General features: G+C 37.2%; 1 pseudogene across 1 annotated transcript; it reads right to left on the bottom strand.

Moving 5' to 3' along the window:
• Positions 1-406: 406 nt before the first annotated feature.
• LOC306662745 (barrier-to-autointegration factor-like) lies at positions 407-8,092 on the bottom strand (annotated as a pseudogene). The gene has a single exon. The product of its transcript is annotated as a barrier-to-autointegration factor-like (transcript).
• Between the last annotated feature and the right edge of the window lie 608 nt (positions 8,093-8,700).

Raw genomic sequence — 8,700 nt, 5'->3', positions numbered from 1 at the left:
TCAAAGGAAGGTCAACCAAAAATCTTTTTTTTTTTTTTTTCATGAAGGCCACTGACTTTATTGATCTAAAAAACTTTACAAGGACAGTGACTGTTACGACAGAAAAAAGTGCCAAATGGCATCAAACAGACCAGAGGTGAAGGTGGGGGTGAGGGAAGGGGCCAGGAATCTAATCAGAAAAGCTGGTTAACGGTTTCCATGGAACTGGCAGGGGAAAGATAAAAGGAGTTGCATGCAAGAGCAAAAATTCCAAAAAGACTGAAATGGTGAGGGGAGAGAACTCCCAGAGACCCTGGAGTACAACAGCAGCAATCTTTTCCTTTGTAGAGGACAAAAAGGAGAAGGAGCCCCACTCAGCTGCAAACTCTGGATAATGGGGCTAGGGATTGAGGGCCCCCCGAGAACATCACAAGAAGGTGTCACACCATTCTCGAAGGCACCAGAAGCAGTCCCGGGACTGGCTTGGCGTTAGCGCCACATGTGTCCTTCAGCCATTCCCGGAAGAGGTCTTCCTCTTTCTTTAGCACCAGAAACTGACCAAGGACAACATATGCCTTGTCAAATCCCCTTTTCCTCCAGCTCCTTGCCCAGGACTTCACCAATCCCAGCCAGGATTCCCACTGGCTCTTCCCCCATAGGCTCTGCCACGAAGTCTCCATGCTTTTGGTAGGTTGTCATCTTTTTTCTTTCTTTTTTTGCGGTACTGGGGATCGAACTCAGGGCCTCGTGCTTGCGAGACAAGCACTCCACCAGCTGAGCTATCTCCCCAGCCCGAGGTTGTCACCTTGATCCAGTTTAATAGGCAGCTCTGGCTCCTGTAATGGCTGCTCCCGCCACTTGGCTGCTCCTGCCACTCGGCTGCTCCCGCCGATACCTCAAGCCACTAGAACTTTCTTCAACCCCGAAATCTTTATATAAACTGTGGCCATATAGTTATGGATATTTTTTATATAACATTCTAGATTCATAAACTATATAGGCCCTGAAGGAGCACAGATTACTGACATCACTGAGAATGGCCAAGATAATCTAGACATTTCCAAGCACTCCTTGATTCCCATGTTCAGAATAATGAGTCAGACAACATACTGGGTGGAAAAATAAAAATACATATTCCGGGATGATAAGAGAAGAAATTTAAAAAAAAAAAAAGAACAACACAAAACTTTTGACCATTGCATCAGCACACTATAAACTGCAGAATCCATCTGAGTCAGAATTTTGAAAGTATATTTATTCCTATTACTCCTATTTTTGTGAGTATTTCATTTCCACTAGTCCTTGTTCTTAATATTATTAATAAGAAAATAGACAATGCATTAAAAATACTTGGTAGCAGTCTTTGTGCAAGTTTACAAAGTCCTTGCTCGCTTCTAGGAGGGAGATACTTTTATTATCTTTGCTTTTCAGAGGGAACAAAATGATAGTCCTAAGGTAGGCATTATTTGTGCCTGTTCAATTACAGTGCAAGGATTAAAAAGCTGACATTTCTTTTCCAAGAACAAGTTAGTCTGTTAATGTTTTCCAGGACTTTCGTACAGCATAAAACCTTTAAGTGTTCCTAAAATGGTTTCTAATTTGACATTAGTTTAACTATTAATGTTTTATCCAATAGTTTTTCAAAGAGAGGACTGTAACCCCCACTAATTGTGATCAGAGAGCTTTGTGCCCCTTGCATCTCCAGGTCATAATTGGTATAGGATAGACACGAAGAAGCAAAGAGCTCAAAGTACCTGTGGCTTCTGTTAAAGTCATGCATTTCATTTTTATCTTAGAAGAGGATTATTAGGAAAATAAAAGCTGAAAATTATTAATTGTGATGTAAGAGATCGACATCAATTTCAGAAATAGTCTACTGGGGGAAAAGACTATAATAGGTTTCAGGAACAATGGAAGAGATAAGAGGATGATGAAAGTCATAGGTCTATGAAAGGACCCACCTGTGAGCAGCTTCACAACTACCTGAGAAAACAGAGGAAATTAAACTGTGGCTTTTATTTCTTTTTAATTCAGGAAAGAAACTTTCTCTGACTTTGATAAAAATTATTCAAAATATTATATTTAAACCATTTCATAAAAGATTCTCTGTCATGCCAATAATTGTTTAAGTTCATTTTCTTCTTTCACCAATCACTATCTTACTACCTCTTTGGGTTTAGTGTAAAATCAGGAGCAAAATAACAGTATTATAAAGAACATGAATCTGGCAACACTTCTGTCCCAAGGCAGGAGAAAACAAAACCTCTTAAAATGACTGGTTTCATGAGAAATTCAGGCAAAGTTTCACACAAACAGCCAAGCCATTGGAAGCACAGCCAAAAGGAACATTAACTTTTTCCTAGGATTTTCACAAAGTCTTGCTAATACTAGTCAATGGGGTTGCCATCCTGCCTAAAGGTTTAGTAACAGCGAGAGACATGAAATTGTGATTAAGAAACTTGCTTTGTGCAGCTGTCCAAGTTTCAGTGGGTAAGAACGTGATATTCAATTAAACTCAAAGTCTGGGATGTACAGAAATAGCTACAATCTGCATTGTGAATTGAGAATATGGAAATGAAAGACTAGATGAAGGCGTCTTTTAGGAACAACAGTGGTCACTGTAGTGATCCAATGAGCGGAAATGGTAATTTCAATAGTTTGTTTTAGAGTATAGCTTTAAAAGACCTTTCACATACAGTGTTATCCCTTCCCCACAGAGTTTAAGACAATGGTAATTCAATTAATCTCTTTGAAACTGGTTCCAAGTGACTGGGACATTCCTATTCCCTAGTATGTTGATATCAGCTTGGAGAGAGTAGAGGGCCTGAGAATAAATGACTGAAATAGGAGCTCTAAATGGATGAAACTGGAAGAAAGGAATGGTGATATGAAATGAAGAGAGGCCTACAATTTCTCTGGAGAGGCTCATTAAAAAATATTCATAAACTAAATTTAGTGAAAAATTTAATTACTAATTATGAGTTATTCATGGTTGCTGAAGCAAACTCAGGTGTCCCTATGTGTCAAGATCCAAAATAAGAGTCAATTGTGTGACATTTAGTGGCATTAAAAGAAGTAGCCTGAAAAAGGTGAAGAAATTTGAATCTTTCTTAGTGAATCACAAATGAAATGCCAAAACATCTTTCATTCAGTTCTTCTTTGAATATATTTCAATGCATTATTACTTCAGTAAGCACTAATTATCTTCATCTGAAAACAATTTCATGTTAGACAGGATTTTTTAAATATAATGTGTGCCACTTCTTAAAAAGCGATGAGTCCAGTGTTTGTTGTATAACAATACTGGTGGACCTCCCCCTCTTCTCCCTCCCTTTTCTACTCAACTGTGGCAAAGCATAAAAGAGAATACAACACTTCATTTTTAATGCTATCATCATTCTCAATATGACCTAACTGGTAAAAACTGCAAAATCAGCAGTAGATCCAGACCTAGGGATTGTCTTTAAAAAGAGAGAAAGAGAAGAAAAACACATTTGTTCCATCCAAGAAACTGTCGTTAGATTTAGGGATAAAGTTTGCTTTTGGCTACTGCTAAGTTCAGCAACTGCTACTGCTTCATTTCTGAATGGTTATCTACTTTAAAAGAAGTGATCTAGAGAATACTTTAAAAGGGATATTTACTGTGAAAAGCTTTGACATAAACTTCAGTGGAAAAAAATTTATGAGGTGTCTATAATGTTTAAGGCAGGGTGCTCTTAAGAATGATAAGTAGTTTTCTCCACTGCATGGGTTCTAGACACTCAATAAACATTGATAAATGGATTGATTTGATAGGTAGAGGTTGGTAGGAATTCATTTTTACTTTCTATGTGTTTTCAATTTCTAGCTTCACAACACTCTTACAGGAGATAGTCTGGAAATTTTCCAAAATATGGATGAACTGAACTTATAAGACCTGGTTTGTTCACCAAATACACTTGAAAGGTTCCCATCTTAGAGGCATATTTGTGCCTTTGGGTCACAAGTCCTTCCATTTGGTTTGCCTAAAGCAAAATACAGGACTATGTCATAGGCTTAATGACTTAGAGAAGTTTGGTAGCAAAAGAAGAAGGCCTAAACTCAACTCATTCAAAGATCCTATAATCCGATCATCTCACCAGAGAAGAATGTAAGGTGTGCATTCCATTTTGAGAGAGGTTGGTGAGGTGGTGAAGATGGTTCCCTGTGTGGATCACTATACTAAGTCACTTAATCCTCACAAGAACTCTAAGAAATAAAAACTTTTAATATCTCAGTTCACCGTAGCGAAAACAAAGGTTGGGTGAAGCTAAATATTTTACTTAGGAATAAATGTGGTCCAGCCAGGATTCAAACCCAGGTAGAATGCATCTAAATCCTATGCATTACTGAGTCAGTACTGCAGGATTGCAGTAGTGAAAATCCCTTGAACCTGAGGCAAGTGTCTGCCCTAGCTTGCTCTGCATTTCATTAAACTGAGACATTTTAAAGTATCTTTATCTGTTTTTACCTATAAATGAAGAAAAATGAACTCTTGGCTAGACTTTTTATAATAGAAGCGCCAACTCTGAATTTGCGGGTACTGGCACATTCAGGTGGTAGTTCTGTCTCTATAAGAGAAACACAAACATCCTGTCTATATATTGCTTTAGAAAATGTTAAGCAAACAGTTTCCTCCTCAGCTTCCATGTCAAAATGGAGTATGTTTCATGTTTTACACCAAAGAGAAGATCTGTGCCAAGTTTAAATCAAGAACAAAAGTCAAAGTAATGGTGCATCAGTTGTGGGTTTGGCAGTGGCCAGAAAAGATAGCCTCAAAGAAAACTCATACCTTTTATGGAAACCAAATATTGACCACAATTGGCACACAGAAAACTGCACGGACAAACAAAACTGCTGGATAAACAAATCAAAATTACACAGGAAGCTGACACCCATTCTTTACAGTGGAAAACCAAAGATAAAAATGAGTCACAAATTTCATATTCTTGGAAAGGATAAACGTTCACCCATCTGGTAATATCTTTTAAAAAATATTTCCCTAAAGATGTCTAATATTTCCAATATTTTCTTAAATAACACACTAAGAATAACTTCAATGTGTTAATGTCACAGAACAACTGACTATAAACTCAGTTATGAAAGAAAAAATCTTTAGTTGAACAATGTGTGATTTGTACTGTGTAATTTAAGAATACAAAATGTATTCTCAGATTCAGATAATATTTCCAGATTATAAAAGAACAGAAAGTGAATATTCAAATGAGTGTCTAGGCAGGAGTGGATACGGAATTGCAGCAGAAAATGAGTCCTTTTAAACAAAGATGGCTCTATGCAAATTTTCTTCCAGTACTGGGAATTGAACCTGAGACCTTATACATGGTAGGCAAGGGCTTTTTTATTTCTGCCCAATGCCCCCGCCTTTTTTTTTTCACTTTTTTTTTTTTTTAAGAAGACAGGGTCTTCTTAAATTGTCCAGGATGACCTTGAACTGGCAATCCTCCTGCCTCAGAATCCTGAGAAACTGGAATTAAAGGAGTGTGCCACTATACGCAGTTGATACAAGGTTGTTGGTTCACGTTTTTGTTGTTATTGTTTTGTTTGTTTGTTTATTCTGGCAGTACTGGGGATTGAACCCAGGACCTTGAACATGCTCTACCACTAAGATATAAGAGACACTCCTGAAAGTGGAACCAATTCTGTCTCTTTTGATATAGAGTGCCTTCAGGCATACCTGTCCTAAATAGCACCCATCTAAATTTTCATGTACTTAACAGATAAAGAAATAATAGAAACTATTTGTTAAGTTTAACATGTATTCTATCCTTGTAAAATTATACATAACAGATTCCTTTAGCCCTGCCAACCTGAAACAAAGGAAAAGGAGAAAAAGAAAATTCTTAAATTAGTTGTAAAATTACAAGAATCCATAGCAATTACGAAGTCATGTAGCCAAAGGCACTCTGTTCAATTTTAAGTGAACTAGAGTTTAAAAAACTATAATTCTGTTAGTTCATGGAAACTTCCAAAGTCCTTTCACTAATACTTTTTTGTGGGTGTTGTGTTCTTTAATTTTGCCTGAATAAAAATAAAATCAATGTAAACTACTTCTGACCATCTTTTTTTTTTTTTTTTTAACAGCTAATAGTACACCTGTATAGCATTGTATCACTTGTCACCACAGGTTACGATTTCCAAAGTGCACCTTAATGTTTAAATACAACATGCTTTATGAGGCCCAGAACTTGGTGACCTCAGTATTTATGCAGGATATCTTTCTTCATGCCTTCTCATACTTTTCATTTTATTAAAATAATCATGGCATCTTTGACTTTTAAAAAGAAATGGGAAGCTATTCCATTTAATCGTTACTGAATGCAAGAATCCCCTTTATTATATCTCTTTGGCAGCAGCTGCCCATGACTTCCCAGGAGAATCAAGTCTATCTATTGAAGCTTTTACTTGAAAGAAAAGAATTCTAGGATCAATACCATTGGCAATTCAAATATTTGAAGAAAACGGGACACCCTCCTTTAAGCCCATCTGATATATCAGTTGAGCATTCTCTTAAAACTGGTCCTTAGACACCAGCACATCCCTCTGGACACAGCATAAACATCACAGAATGCAATGTGTCTATGACTTCTTTTGATCTTTACTACATTTCTACCATGCCTAAGGTTTTTATTTTTCATTTTTAGCAACCACTTCATACTACAAGCTCATATTAAATTTATAGTCATATAAAAAGCCTCAGACCAACCTTCTAAAAAAGTATCATTTGCTATCAAGCTGTGTTTCCATGACTTTATAATTGGCCACATTGATTTTTAAAAAATAAGCATTTACATTTAAATACAATCCCATAATTTTACTGCAATCCATCAACTCGGCCTATTTACTTTGTGCCCTGGTTCTCTCATCCACCATATTAAGACTCTGTCTTTTTATCATCTGCAACATCTCTTACAGCTTTGTCTAAGTTTGACAGTTTTAATTTTTTCTCAACGTTTAGCCTAGCACAGGGCTTTGGCCCTCTAGGTTTGATTGTTAAATGTCTCTCAAGATAAGGGAATTGTCAGAAATGGGCATTCCTCTTCCATTTATAATTATATTCCATTATCTTTCTATTTGCCATCTACTCACCTGAGAAATGTAGATCATGTGAAATTTGTGGCTTCCTCAGGCAAGTCAATAAGGAATAACATCTATTTACAGCAGTTTTGCACGAAATTGAGGTAGAGAATTGCTAATTTGGATCCTTATTGTTCCTCAAGAGCCATGTGTTAAAGGCCTGGTCCCCAACCCATGGCAAACCCTGGGAGGTAGTAGAACCCTTAGGAGATGGAACCCAGTGAAAAGAAGTTAGGCATTTCGGGGTATGCCCCTGAAGGGGATATTAGTATATTCCTTTTTCTTTCTACCTCTCCTCACTTCCTGGCTGCCATGAAGCAAACCGGCCTCCTGTACCAAGTGTTCCTTCCATGATGTACGGTGCCACCATAGGCACAAAGAGACAGGTCTAGCAACCATGGACTGACACCCCTGAAATCTGGGCCAAAGTAAAGCTTTTCTCTTAGTGAGAGGATTTATCTCAGGTACTGTAAAACAGAAAGCTGACAATATAAGAATATTTTCTACCCCACTTAGGGGAATAGAGAGTTTAAACAATGTGGATAATTTCTAGCACAGATTTATATATCACATTTATTTGTATTTTATCAGAATTATTTAAGTATAATTGAAAAATAAAATTATGTATGTTTAAAGTATTCAATGTGTGATACATATATATTGTAAAATGATTCCAAGTTAGCTAACACATCAGTCATCTCACCTATTCATTATTTTTGTTGGTTTCTTTGCTGTTTTTGTTTTGATTTATGGGGCTAATATTTAGAAATGTTTTAGCCAATTTTTCATTATTATAACCAAAATTCTGGACAAGAACAACTTAAAGGAGGAAAAGTTTGTTTTGGGCTCATGGTTTCAGAGGTTCAGTCCATGGTCAGTTGACTCCATGGTTGACTCCATGGCTCTGGACCTTAGGTAAGGTGAAAGGTTTTGATGCAGGAAAGCATCTTAGCTCATGGCAACCAGGAAAGAGAGAAAGAGAGAGAGAGAGAGAGAGAGAGAGAGAGAGAGAGAGAGAGAGAGAGAGAGAGAGAGAGAGAGAGAGAGAGAGAAAGAGATAGATAGAGAGAGAGAGAGACACACACACACACACACAAACACACACCAGGGAAAAGACTTAGTCCCAAAAGGCATACTCCCAATGCCCCAGCCATGCCCATGTGCTTACAGTTACCACCCAATAGCCCATGCAAATTATTAATCAAATGGATCAATTCACCCATATGATTACAGCCCTAAATAAACACCTATCTCTCACCCTGCACAAAACTCAACCCAAAATGGATCAAGGACCTAGGAATTAGACCAGAGACCCTGTACCAAAGAGAACAAAGAGTAGACCCAAATCTTCATCATGTAGGCTTAGGACCAGACTTCTTTAACAAGACTCCCAAAGCACAAGAAATAAAAATGGGAATCAACAAATGGGATGGATTCAAACTAAAAAGCTTTTTCTCAGCAAAGGCAACAATCAACAATGTGAAGACAGAGCCTACAGAATGGGAGAAAATCTTTACCACAAGCACTTCAGATAGAGTACTAATTTCCAGAATTTATAAAGAACTCAAAAAACTTTACACCAAAAATACAAATAACCCAATCAATAAA

This window comes from Sciurus vulgaris (genome assembly GCF_902686455.1).
Source record: "Sciurus vulgaris genome assembly, chromosome: 5".
NCBI lineage: Eukaryota > Metazoa > Chordata > Mammalia > Rodentia > Sciuridae > Sciurus > Sciurus vulgaris.
Note: the sequence above shows the minus strand (reverse complement) of the source record. Positions and strands in the feature narration are given on the sequence as shown.